Source organism: Salvelinus sp. IW2-2015, linkage group LG20, assembly GCF_002910315.2.
Source record: "Salvelinus sp. IW2-2015 linkage group LG20, ASM291031v2, whole genome shotgun sequence".
Classification (NCBI taxonomy): Eukaryota; Metazoa; Chordata; class Actinopteri; order Salmoniformes; family Salmonidae; genus Salvelinus; species Salvelinus sp. IW2-2015.
In genome coordinates this window covers 32181151-32195613 of record NC_036860.1, presented here as the reverse complement: position 1 = coordinate 32195613, position 14463 = coordinate 32181151, and positions in this window count along the sequence as shown.

Sequence of the window (14463 nt, the reverse complement as noted above, 5' to 3'; positions counted from 1 at the left end):
GTGGTCAAACTAGCACTAACTAGCATTAATGGTAAAAATGTCTGACAATTAAATAATGTGCCATAGAATTCTGCTGAAGCCTGCAAGGTGTGCTGCAGTATGACGCAACTTTTAAAGGAGGAACCACTGTACACTAAGAATTCCCTCTCAAAGGCAAAACGCACAGAGCTATGTGTGGTTTCAGATGCTTCCAACAAAGCCATCGATGCAGTGGCGTACCACAGAGCCACTGACAAAGATGGACAAAGTGAAGTGGGCTTTGTTATTGGGAAAAGCCAAGTTAACCCCTCAATCTGAGCCGAGCATATCCCGCCTCAAACTATGTGGAACAGTGTTGGCAGTAGGAATGGCAGAGCTCATCCTAGACTAAATAGACCTCAAACCAGACATTGTTAACTTCTATTGCGACAGTAAAGTAGTCTTGGGATTGTGGCGTACAGCAGGTCAGCCACCAGGGGGAGACTCGTCGAGGGCTGGTGACAGACGGAGTATACATCACGAGGCGATGGCTCCATCTGCTGGACGTGCCAGGTCTCGATGGTCTCTCCGGCCAGGACTAATTGGGGTTGATTGGGAGTTGGTAAGTAATCAAGGGCTGATTGCTCACCAGCTGTACAAGCCCCATAAAGCTGCCAGAAGGGCAGCACACAGGGGAGAGACTAGGGAAAGAAAGGACTCCTGTATAGTTGGGGACGGTTGCAGAGGTAACAGGAGTGAGTTCAGTTTTTGATCCCCACAGGATACAGCAAGACCCGGAGCCCAGAAGACGGTCTCTTGGGGGAGACCTATTCTTTTCTTTTGGACTATTATTTTAATAAACACCTTTGAAACTGAGTTAATCCTACTCTGTCCGTGTCTGATCTGTGTAAACGTTTTGACCAAACCTCCAACGCATCTTCTCTCACAAAAAAACATTTGTTGGATATCTGCCGTTATTGCTACATGTTCTTTCCTGACGCGGATGAGAACTCCCAGAAGACTGTTGTTTAGGTCTGGGCCTGTGAGCAGCATGTTGTTGAGGGAGAAACCATACTGCTGCGCACTACGTGCCCACAGAATACAATCCCGTCGACCACACCTCAAGGTCGGTTCCTCCATCCAAGCTCACCAGTACATCATGGTCCACAGGACCAGCGTTCCTGTACAAACCTAACCAAGCTCACCCAGAGATGCAAGTTCCCTTTGAGCTGGTCAGTCCAGACTTGGATGTGGAAATCCGCCCCCAGGTGAAAGGCTACATCACTCAAGTCAAAGACAAACCAGTTACCTCAGAGCGCTTCACGCGCTTCTCCACCTGGAAATCCATACTGAGAGCTGTTGCATTCCTCATCCATGTTGCTCGCCAGCCGAACAAATGCAGAGGTTGGCATCAGTGCAACAAACTCCGCACCCCAGCAGAGCTGTCTCAAGCCAATAATGTAATCCTCAGGTCAGTTCAAAGAGAAGCCTACGCTGAAGTGTTCACTGCACACAAAGAGAAAATAAACATTTCTAAGAGCAGTACACTTTCAAAGCAGAATCGCATGTCGGATGGAGGTCTCATCAAAATAGGAGGCCGTCTAAAACATGCATGGCTGGACAGTGTCAAGAAGAATCCACTTATCCTACCAAGACACAGCTACATCTCCAAACTGCTAATACGGCACTACCACGAGCAGGTGAAACACCAAGGCTGTCTCTTCACAGAAGGAACCGTCAGAGCAGCAGGCCTGTGGATTGTCGGGGGTAAGACGCTCATCAGCTCTGCCCTACACAAGTGCATCACATGCCAGAAGCTCCATGGCAATCAGAAATAACAGAAAATGGCAGATTTGCCACCCGCACGCCTCAGCACATCCCCTCTCTTCACGTATGTGGGCTTGGATGTCTTTGGCCCTTGGACAGTCACTGCTCGCCGTACCAGAGGAGGTCAAGCTCAAAGCAAACACTGGGCAGTGCTTATCACCTGCATGAGCACTCGGGCAGTGCACATCGAAGTCATAGTGTCAGCTGCATCACCTCCAGCTGCATCAACGCCCCCAGGAGGTTCTTCGCCATCTCTGGACCAGCAAAACAGCTAAGATCAGATCGTGGAACATAGGAGACTGTATGGAGTTGGAACTCGGAAAGGAGCAGCGTCACAGGCCTAGAGTCCAGAGCTACCTAAGTGAGCAAGGTTGTACATGGGATATCAACTCTTCTCACATAGGAGGTGCCTGGGAGCGCATGATTGCAATGGCACGCAGAATCCTTGACTCCATGCTGCTACAGAATAAGTCTCCTCAACTATCACATGAAGTTCTGTGCACCCTTATGGCTGAGGTCACAGCCATTATCAATGCCAGACCTCTAGCTCCTCTATCCACCAATCCAGACTCACCATTCATCCTGATTCCCGCTATGCTGCTTACCCAAAAGGTTGGCGCACCTCCTCCTCCCAGAGATTTCACTGACAAAGACCTCTTCAAGAGCCAGTGGAGAAGGGTGCAGAGCCTCGCCAGAAAGTTCTGGTCTTGCTGGGGCCGTGAGTACCTCCCCACCTTGCAGGGCCGACAAAAGTGGACTTAAGCTCACTGCAACCTACAAGAGGGAGATCTTGTGCTCTTAATAGACAATCAAGTCACCCGCAACGTGTGGCCCATGGCACTGGTCTCTTCCACCTTCACTAGAAGTGACAGTAAAGTGCGCAAAGTGGAACTCAAGATTACTATACGGGGGACCACTATAAGAAGTTCCTGAGACCCATCTCAGGGGTCATACTCCTTTTAGCCAAAGAAAACTGAGGGTTTGCTAGTCTTTGAGGTATGTGTGTAACATTAATTAATAGTGGCCTCTTTCAGATGAATTGCAAATCACTTATTGGGAAAAGTTCCTTCCACAGTACAAACGCAGTGCAAATTCACACATTGTTCATTGCTGTTGGCATCAACAGCAGATTATTGTGGTCTGATACATAGGCTACACTTGTTGCTGACCATGGTATTTGGCTGTTTATTCTGCCTTCTATTCTTTTGGCCAAGCGCCTTTTGATTTGGCGCCATCCAGTGGCTGTTTTGTGTAGTCGCTAGCGTGTACTACGTTGTGCTACTTTGTCCATGTTTTTCCTGGAGAGAAGTGGCTTCTTTGCTGCCCTTCTTGACACCAGGCCATCCTCCAAAAGTCTTCACCTCACTGTGCATGCAGATGCACTCACACCTGCCTGCTGCCATTCCTGAGCAAGCTCTGTACTGGTAGTGCCCCGATCCCGCAGCTAAATCAACTTTAGGAGATGGTCCTGGCACTTGCTGGACTTTCTTGGGCACCCTGAAGCCTTCTTCGCAACAATTGAACCGCTCTCCTTGAAGTTCTTGATGATCCAATAAGTGGTTGATTTAGGTGCAATCTTATTGGCAGCAATATCCTTGCCTGTGAAGCCCTTTTTGTGCAAAGCAATGATGACGGCACGTGTTTCCTTGCAGATAACCATGGTAGCCAGCCAAACTCCAATGATTCCAAGCACCACCCTCCTTTTGAAGCTTCCAGTCTGTTATTCGAACTCAATCAGCATGACAGAGTGATCTCCAGCCTTGTCCTCGTCAACACTCATACCTGTGTTAACGAGAGAATCACTGACATGATGTCAGCTGGTCCTTTTGTGGCAGGGCTGAAATGCAGTGGAAAAGTTTTGGGGGGATTCAGTTCATTTGCATGGCAAAGAGGGACTTTGCAATTAATTGCAATTCATCTGATCACTCTTCATAACATTCTGGAGTATATGCAAATTGCCATCATTCAAACTGAGGCAGCAGACTGTGAAAATGTATATTTGTGTCATTCTCAAAACTTTTGGCCACGACTGTACAGTGTTTGTCAAGTATTATATTGTCACTATGAAACATTGGTTAGACTCTGTTGTGCATTTAGTCTGAGCCGCTCCAATAATAAACATTTTCTGTATTGTTAGTTTTACACCGTTTCAACTATAAAACTGGAGGTTTATGAAAAGCCTATCCCTGACTCTGGTTCAGTTCTTGATTGGAGTTTGGCTGGCTGTCAAATTATGATTGCATACACCTTAAGGAGGACAGTACAAATGCATGTAATTTATTGTGTAATTTCAGTCATCTTGGGGACACAGGATAAGTCAGAGGAATCTACACTAGGAAACTGAAATGTGTCTTCGGGATTTAACCCAACCCCTCTGAATCAGAGAGGTGCGGAGGGGTGCCATAATAGTAATCGGCGCCTGGGGAACAGTGGGTTAACTGCCTTGCTCAAGGGCAGAACTGATTTTTACCTTGTCAGCTCGGGGATTTGATCCAGGAACCTTGCGGTTACTGGCCCAATGCTCCTACCCGCCATGGTCTTGTTATGGTCTTGAGTAAGCAAAAGATACATGATGTGCAGTTTCAATTGGCATGCCAACCCTCAGTGTCAACCCAAATTGGTAACACTGTCACACTTGAATATTTTGGTTTGAAACATGAACTGCAAATCACTCACTTATTGGGCAAAGTTCCTTCCACAGTACGAACACAGTGCAAATTCACACGTTGTTCATTGCTGTTGACATCAACAGCAGATTATTGTGGTCTGATACATAGGCTACACTTGTTGCTGACCATTGTATTTGGCTGGCTGGTATAAAGAGATTTTTTGAGTGACGATAGCTAGCTAGCCAATCTAGCCTTTGTAGTACCAAGTGCTGACTTGGTGTGTAAATCAAGTAACTTGAGGTAAAAACTCACAGCTACGCTTATCTTTTACACGGGAATGTAAAAAGGATGGTACTTCAATGGTTGGGCAACCCACTTTAACACTAGAAAAGCCAGGCCTCGAGCCATCCCGTTCTGAACCAATTACATTTTAGAAGTTCAATAAATTAATTTTTATATATGCTGTCGCAAAAATAATACTTTGGTTGTGTTTATGAAATTCTTAGATAACATTAAAAGCACATATTTCAAAGAATACAATAGCATTTTCATTAGTTTATGTTACTCAGTCTATATGTTAAAAACAAAACCCACTAAAAACACCACCCTTCAAATGTTAAATCCATCACAAAGAAATCCATGATTGTTTTGTCTTTGCAGTTCTTAAGAAACATTATGATAGAGATTCACCAATACACATCAGTCCCCGTTCAGATGTTTAAAATATGAGTGCATCAGTCTGTGGGACCTCTAACTGATCCAAGTGTAGTATGCATTGGTCAGGAAATCGATTCTAACGTAACGAATCGCCAATTCACTAAAATGTTTTGCTTAAATTACTTGCGTACTTTCTTACATTATCTAGCTAATCATGTAACCTGTTGACAGTCATCGATCTACATTCCGAACAGCCTGGACAAACTGCACGCTGTGCACAGCTTGGCGCACTGACCAAAGCGAGGTCGGCCTGTTCCTGATCTGGCACATTTGCGCGTCACCTTACGCATTCAAATGTTTGTAAAATGGCTTGCGCAATATTAGGCTTTATTAGTTGAGTGACAACCAACTTCATTTCCTAGGTTCTTTTTAATCAAATGTGCTGTTGAAAATTGTGTTTTGCTGGAATAAAAGTTGCCTAAGCTACCTCCAGGAGAAACAACTCTCATCTGGCTATAGCCGACATGCTGATTGGGATTTACATTCGATGTTGGTTGTTTAGGTTCACCATCAGCAATAGTTTTAGTAGTTTTGATTGAAACAATCAGTTTGTCATTTTTAATTATAAACTGGGTGGTTAGAGCCCTAAATGCTGATTGGCTGACAGCCATGATAAATCAGACCGTATACCACGGATATGTCAAAATATTTATTTTTACTGCTCTAATTACATTGATAATCAGTTTATAATAGCAATAAGGCACCACGGGGGTTTGTGGTATATGACCAATCAGCCCAGCCTCACATTCAATTCGCGCATATATGTACAAAATGTATTTCAGCAGATTTCGTGCGTTTTTGTGCATTTTTGGGGTGGTTCAATTCGTTTGAAAATACACGAATTTCTGTGCTACTTAATTCGTGCGAAAAGACACATTTAACCAGTAGGCGACACACAAGCCGTTGCAACAACCATAGACGCGATCGCCTGTATTTATTTATTTTACGTTATGAATATATAGATATTTTGTCTTTTTTTAACCATTTAAACATAAGAGGTTATATATATATTGTCTTTATTTAATCCCTATTAAAACATTGTGGTTTTATGCCTATATGTACTGTTTTCGATTTTTCTGAACAGACTTTTCAGGATAGAATGAATGTAAGCAATGCATGATGGTTAATGGTGTTTTATTCGGTTGTAGTTCCATGTATTTCTTAAAAAATAAACGTGTAAACCATTTTTATTGAACAGAATGTAACTGAAAATACAATGGCAGCCTTGCCATTGTCCATCAATAACAAAACATTTTTTTTTCGTATAACATTTGGGGAAACGTATGCAGTCATTGTAGTCTTTACTTTTGTTGGCCAACCAAAATTACCAAAACGTTAACCCGTAATAAGGCTAGGGTGGCTGAGTGTAAATACATGGCTCTGAGTGTAAGCACACTTTCACTAGAACGTTCTTGTGTTCAATTACCGTCAGTGCGAAATAGCTAGAAAGCTTTCGTATTTCCACTTGGCTGCACCTACGGTTACGATAAAGATAAATCAAGTGCAATACCTGCGTCGACCTGTGTCGAGCAGCAAAACACCGGAAAGCTTCTAGCCTACCGGAAAGTTACAAGAAGAACAAGAATAGTTACCTCATCCGGTCATGTGACACTCTGGATGCCCCCTAAAAGCAATTTCAACGTTTTGAAAAATGACACCTGGTAACCCCAAAAAAATACCAGGTGCATGAAAAGTTTGGACTTGAAAAGAAGAAAAAACATAAAATATTTTCCAGAAGAAAAAACTGAATATTTTTTGAAAACCTCCATAAATCACTCAGGCCAGCACCCATTGATTTGGGGCGGTAGTATAGCGCTGGGTATGCGGGTATGGAAGTCTGGATCCCCCCTAAAAGCATTTAAGGCTCTGTGTGTCTTTAACGACCATACTTTTTCACATCCATCCTTGCTGTGTGTGTGTGTGTGTTGTGTGTGTGTGTGTGTGTGTGTGTGTGTGTGTGTGTGTGTGTGTTGTGTGTGTGTGTGTGTGTGTGTGTGGTGTGTGTGTGTTGTGTGTGTGTGTGTGTGTGTGTGTGTGTGTGAGAGAGCTTTTCTTTGACATCTGTTTAGCGAAATTACTGATTTACAGTTCATGAGGGTTGACGATTCACACATTTAAAGTTTTGGAAAGATCTGACTTTTTTTAAACCTTCGAACAGCACCTATGACCCCATTTTAAGGCACTTCCGGTTGGCACAGGAAGCTATAAGTAATACATTCCTGATCGGGGTATGCTTTTACAGAATCCTGAGTTTTAAGTCTATACGTTAAGAACTGACTGATTTACACAGGGTTGAATGCACTATATATCACAAACTGCTGGTTGGGTATGGCAAAACACTTTTAGGGTGATTTTATCACTTCCGGTTGCTCCAGGAAGCTTAGAATCAACACAGGTAGACATCAGTGGCTGATGGATTATCATTGAAGAGCAGGTTCATAAGACATTCATAACCCACATAGGCTTCAGGTTGTTTAGGGGTGCAGGCAATGTGTTCCTATGGGGTGAGATGTCATTGTAAACTGTTTGATGTAAACACCTTCTTTTAACTGTAAGGGTTAATGCCACACGGTCAATGTTAGGCTTGCACAGAGACCTTAGGAACGTTCCTGAGGTCAAATTGTGCTTCTAAACCTTAACGTTCTCTCTCTGTCTCCCAAAGCAAAATACTTGAAATGTAGAGTCAAGGGTCATTTCTTGTTCTTGTCTCTCTGCGCTCGACCGGCAAGCTACGGTCAAGCGGGGTCTTCGTTGGAACTCGGCAGCGACTATGGTGATGTCTTGTTTTAGGTGTATTCAGAATGCTTTTTGTGGTTTTCACTGTGTTGAAACATATTGCAAACACAAAAGTCAACTAGCAAGTCGTGTCACCTCAGGCCAATTGATATTTTCAGGGCACCAAACTGATACCATCTGACTCCAAACTCACTTTTCCAACTCGTTTAGAAGCCAACTATCACATATTTTCAGAGCAGCCCCAAATTCACAGCGCCTTCCATTAAACCACTATAAAAACATAATAGGTAGTTATGTTCTAGCTGCGGGTCCAGTTTTCATATGTTTAGCCTATGTGAGTCGACCTCGAATCCCAAGTTTCGGCTCGATAGGTCATTCGGGGCCGAGCAAAACTTAATTGGGCTGAAATTCCACTTTTTTCCATGCGCTTGCTACGGGTCCTTGAATGAGCTATCGGACAGAAATGTCGGGGTCCTCGTCTCTATGGCCGAGCCAGTTTCTCTAGCACCTAGTCTTGACAACTCTGGGACTTTTCTAAATGTCACCATTTTGTAATGCTCAAAATGAAGTAAGTCAATGCAAATGCACCGAGGCTTTTTCTGCGTCCGAGACCTTCTAGAGCCACATAACTCGCCGTGCTTAATCGACTCTGAGCGACTGTAACAGGTTTGGAAGTTTCAGAACTCTAGTCTGCGGTTTCTTTAAAAGTTCAAACAAAGTAACTATTCGAGGCACGTTGCCTCTAAGCCTCAGTAGGTCACTTCCATCCTTTCTGTGTGTGTGTAAATTTTCCTGTGAAAATCTGATGGTTAGACGTGACTGATATAGTACTGATTGTATGCTTTCACGAGTATTATTTACATTTTGGATATTAATGACTTTTTTAACCCTCTTCGAAACAGCCTTTTGACACAATTTGGCACTTCCGGTTGGCCAGGAAGCTGAAAGTAAACACATATCCTCATTGGAGTGGGTTTTACAGAAGTCCTGAGTTTTTAAGTTATACGTTAAGAACTCACTGATTTACATAGGGTTGAATGCACTATTCTTTCCATAAACTGCAGGTGTGTGGTATGGCAAACACTTTTAAGGTGATTAACCACTTCCGGTTGTCCAGGAAGCTTAGAATCGACACAGGTAGACCTCATAGTGGCCTGATGGATTGTCATCGAAGACAGGTTCATAAGCATTATTAACCCACATTGGCTTCAGGTTGAATTTGGGAGCAGGGCATGTATTCCTTGGGGAGACATGTCATTGTAAACTGTTTGATGTAAACACCTTCTTTTAACTATTAAGGGTTAATGCCACACGGTCAATGTTAGGCTTGCACAGATCGGGAGGACCTTAGGAACGTTCCTGAGGTCAAATTGTGCTTCTAACCTTAACGGTTCTCTCTCTGTCTCCCAAAAGCAAAAAAATATGAAATTGAGGTCAAAGGGTCATTTGGGTCCTTCTTCTTGTCCCTGTCGCTGCACTCAGACTGAGCTAGCTACGGTCAAAGGGCATCTCGTTGAACTCGGCACGGCGGAGATAATGGCAATGCCATTGCAGGCTTTGTGTGTCTTTAAGCACCGTACTTTTTCACTCCATCCTTTTATCCCCTTTTCTTCGTGGTATCCAATCGCTAGTAATTACTACTTGTCTCATCGCTATAACTCCAGTATGGGCTCAGGAGAGACGAAGGTCGAAAGCCACGCGTCCTCCGAAGCACAACCCAACCAAGCCGCACTGCTTCTTAACACAGCGCGCCTCCAACCCGGAAGCCAGCCGCACCAATGTGTCGGAGGAAAACACCGTGCACATGGCCCCTTGGCTAGCGCGCACTGCCCCGGCCCGCCACAGGAGTCGCTGGAGCGCGATGAGAAAGGATATCCCTACCGGCCAAACCCTCCCTAACCCGGACGACGCTAGGCCAACGGACCTCCGGGTCGCGGCCGGCTGCGGCAGAGCCTGGGCGCGAACCCAGAGACTCTGGTGGCGCAGCTAGCACTGCGATGCAGTGCAGAGGCATCGAGACCCACTTAAAATGTTCGTCTGCAACTGGATCTGTAATTTCTTTTTTTTTTACTCCTTTTTGTGAACATGACCAATTTGTCAATGTACGATTTCTCTTAAATTACGATAGATAAATGGCTGGTTCTTTTTTTCCTGACACCGTATGCTTATGTTACTTTGACGTGAAGCGGTTCAAATTAGCACCCTACTTTACGTTTTTGACCTTTATCCCAGAAAAATGGCCATAACTCAAAAAGCGTTGAGGCCTCGACGCCCTTGTTCGGGGCCAACTGTCCATTACGTCTTCGAAATATTTTCCGTTTAGGAGAAAAGGCCACTGCATTTGAAATGTGCTTGTGCATTTGCATATTATTATTTTCCCTCTGGTGGAATTTCCTAACTGCGGAAAAATGACCAAAATGTGTTCTTTTTAGAAAACGGAAACCGAACGTCCGAGAGATTTAGTTTGATGACTTCCTGAAAGATCTCTCCCCCGCGCACGGCCCGACGCGTCGCGAATTTTAGAAACGTTGCGGACGTCTAGAAGGGACCTTACTTGCAATGTGGCGCGTTTCTCACTAACCATTATGGCGAGTGCTAATGTTCCTTAAGGTATGGAAAGCCTTGGAAAGGCCATAAGTGTAAGCCAACATAATTCATTATTTTACATTAACTATATACATGCATTATGAAGAAAATGGTGTAATTTAGCTCCACGAAATATGAAATGGTTATGAAGAAAATCGTGTATGGTTGCCTACATGACAAAAAGGCGTTCTGATTACAAGTGCACCCGTATCCAAAGTATTAAGCGAAATCAAGCACAGAAAACAGCATTGGCATTAATAAAACAATATTTCCAACGAATTGTCGCAGGAAATGTGCGTCTTTTCTCAAAAATTCTGTTCAGCAAGTCTAAAACAGTACAATATAGGCATACAACGACACATTTTAAAACATGGTTAAACAAAGACAACATTTCTGTATATTATGACGTTGAATTAGCCATTAAGAAGAACAAAATGAAATACAAATTATCGCGTCTACATGGTTGTTGCAACGGCTTGTGTGTCACCTACTGGTTAAATTTGTGTCTTTTCGCACGAATTAAGTAGCACAGAAATTCGTGTTATTTTCAAACGAATTGAACCACCCCAAAACACCCCAAAAATGCACAAAAACGCACGAAATCTGCTGAAATACATTTTGTACATATATGCGCGAATTGAATGTGAGACTGTGTTGGACCAATTACCACGGCTAAGGGCTGTGTCCAGGCACTCTGCGATGCGTCTTGCATAAGAACAGCTCTTAGCCGTGTATATTGGCCATATACATAGGTGGCCATATATAGATGTTACATTTTACTTTATGGGTTGGTTATGTAGGCTTCTTCTAACCCATCACTTTCTACTACATAATAAATCGATTAAATGATATCTTTGCATTAAAAACCAAAGTTTCTCAGAATTTCAGTCATTCCAATAAACGTTATAGCCCTTGATTTTCAGAATAGGATTTGAAATATGGAAGTATAGATTAGCCAAATTGTAACTAAGGACTTATTAGCCAGCCTTACTATGTTGTTTATGTTGTCATGGAGGACTGATTGGGCTCATTGATTCGAGATGAAAAAGAATGCTGCACATGGAATGCATGCTTGAGCGCTACTGAAAAGTGCTATTTAGATGTGAAAAATGAATGCCATATGCTGCATTTGCAATAGGCTATTGTTACGTTTTGTTAGTGACACTTTGATATCTTGATCATATGCAGCTGTTTAAAGGGCCAATCCACAGATGAACAATATCAAAATCATTGCCCCTGTTTTGGTAAAACCTGAGGATGGGCTTGGAGAAATGTAACCATTCTCAGATTAATAGACAGAGATATGGATGCAAGGACTGACCATCCATGATATAAAATGATTGTTTTAACCATGGTATGAGGCTATACAGTGTTTGTTACCTTTACAATGTTTTCAAACATTGGAGAAATTAGTTATATTATATAGTATATATTATAATATATATATATATATGTACACTACCGGTCAAAAGTTTTGGAACACCTACTCATATTCCAAAAATGTCATTTTAAGAAGGCACACCTGTTAATTGAAATGCATTCGAGGTGAGTACCTCATGAAGCTGGTTGAGAGAATGCCAAGAGTGTGCAAAGCTGTCATCAAGGCAAAGGGTGTCAATTTGAAGAATCTCAAATATGACATATATTTTGATTTGTTTAACACTTTTTGGGGTACTACATGATTCCATATGTGTTATTTCATAGTTTGACGTCTTCACTATTATTCTACAATGTAGAAAATAGTTCAAATAAAGAAAAACCCTTTGAATGAGTAGGTGTTCTAAAACTTTTGGCCGGATATATATATACACACACAATACCGGCCAAAAGTTTTAGAACACCTACTCATTCAAGGGTTTTTCTTTATTTGAACTATTTTCTACATTGTAGAAATATATATATACACATACATGTTTGTACTTATAAATTATATTATATAGTTATAATATATAATTTACAAGTCAAAAAATGTATGTAGCAACTACAGATTGCACCTTTAAGTCTATCAAAAGTGTGCGAGTTTGAGCATGTGTCCATTAGGTCTATGGATTTGCATGAATTAGATTGAGCAATAAAAGCCCCACTTTTATTCCATAGGCTGGGATTCGCACAATGCAGCTGTTGCAAGAGCACATTTTTCAATAGCTGTACACTGGTTTCAAAAACAATGATTGATAGGCGGTTTAAACTTATTGAATTTAACCATATTATTGGGTTCAAATACAGATGTAGATTTGTGAACAGCCATCCACAACAACCACAATCCGTAAGGCGCAAATATCTAAATGAGAGAGCAGCAGTGGGATTCACATCAATGCGCAATGTAGATATCAATAATAAGTGATAGCCGTATCGCCGCAGACTACACCACTGCTGTCATCCTTACCTCCAAGCGTTTATTCAAATTGGATAATCTTTGGAATGCCGACAGCAGTCGTACCATTGGAAGACATACCTTGGATTGTAGCCTACAAAAGTTTATTCCTGCTCTTTTCCCGCGATCCATCAAATCCATTTGCTGTGTCATCAAAGTTGTCTCTGACTTGTGGTCAGACTCACTCGGGTGAACCAAACTTAAATTTGCGCCTTTTTTCAATGCTGCTTTGAATGTCACTGAGAAAACAAGTGTCAAAATATTTTCTACCGCAAACATTCTTTCTGAATTTCAAAATAATCCTTGAAGTAATCATCTACATTTTCAAAAGTATCTGTAATCTAATTACAATATTTTTGCTGGTAATTTAACGGATTACAGTTACAGTTGTTTTGTAATACCTTACATGTAACGGATTACATGTTATTCGTTACTCCCCAACCCTGTATACAGGTTAAAGTTCATAATTACATAACGAGGACAGAAATCACTTTTGCTACCTGCACTGCATGGTTGAAGCAGGAGAAGAAGAGAAGCTCACTCCAAGGCTGTCAAAACTTCCAAACGGTTGGTTATGAGATGGGGTGAAATACAAAGTTGTGCTATATTTTCATTGGCTATGTCATGGCACATTTTTCAAGATAACTAATAATACATTACTATCTCTAACACTTTTAATCTGCAAAAACGGCAAATTAATTAGTCGGTAATGGTGACTTCAGATCAAAGTGTAGGCGGTGGGGCTCAGCTCAGATGCCTACACAGGCCTACACCATATACATAATTTACACACACACGCACATACACACACACACGCACGCACGCACGCACACACGTCAGCTCAGACAGATCCAGCTCAGATAGGCCCAGCTCATGAGCTCGACCAGCAGCAGGTTTTAATTTGGAAAGACAAATGAATGTGTTTATTCAATAGATGTCTCTTCATTCACAGTTTAACAATTTTAAATATTGCCACCCATCAGACTATTGTCAATTTAATCTTGTTTTTAGGCTACATCTATTATTATATGTGTGAAATTTGTTTCGATATACACTGAGTGTACCAAACATTAGTAACACCTTCCTGATATTGAGTTGCACCCCCTTTTGTCCTCAGAACAGCCTCAATTCATCGGGGTATAGACTCTACAAGGTGTTAAAAGGGTTTCACAGGGATGCTTGGCCAATGTTGACTCCAATGCTTTCCATAGTTTGGGTGGTGCACCATTCTTGATACACACAGGAAACTGTTGAGCGTGAAAAACCCAGCAGCGTTGCAGTTCTTGACACACTCAAACCGGTGCCCCTGGTACCTACTACCATACCCCGTTCAAATCTTTTCTTGCCAATTCACCCTCTGAATGCACACAATCCATGTCTCAAATGTCTCAAGGCTTAACACTCTTTCTTTAACCTATCTCCTCCCGTTCATCTACACTGATTGTAGTGGATTTAACAGGTGACATCAATAAGGGATCATATCTTTCACCTGGTCAGTCTATGTCATGGAAAGAGCAGGTGTTCCTAATGTTTTGTACACTCAGTGTAGTTATGTGTAGTTTCAATTGGCCATTATCAGATGGGCAGCCAGCTGTCAGGTGAAGGAAGGGCAGGGGGGATGACATGTCCTGCTAAAACTGTTTATCAAACAAAAAT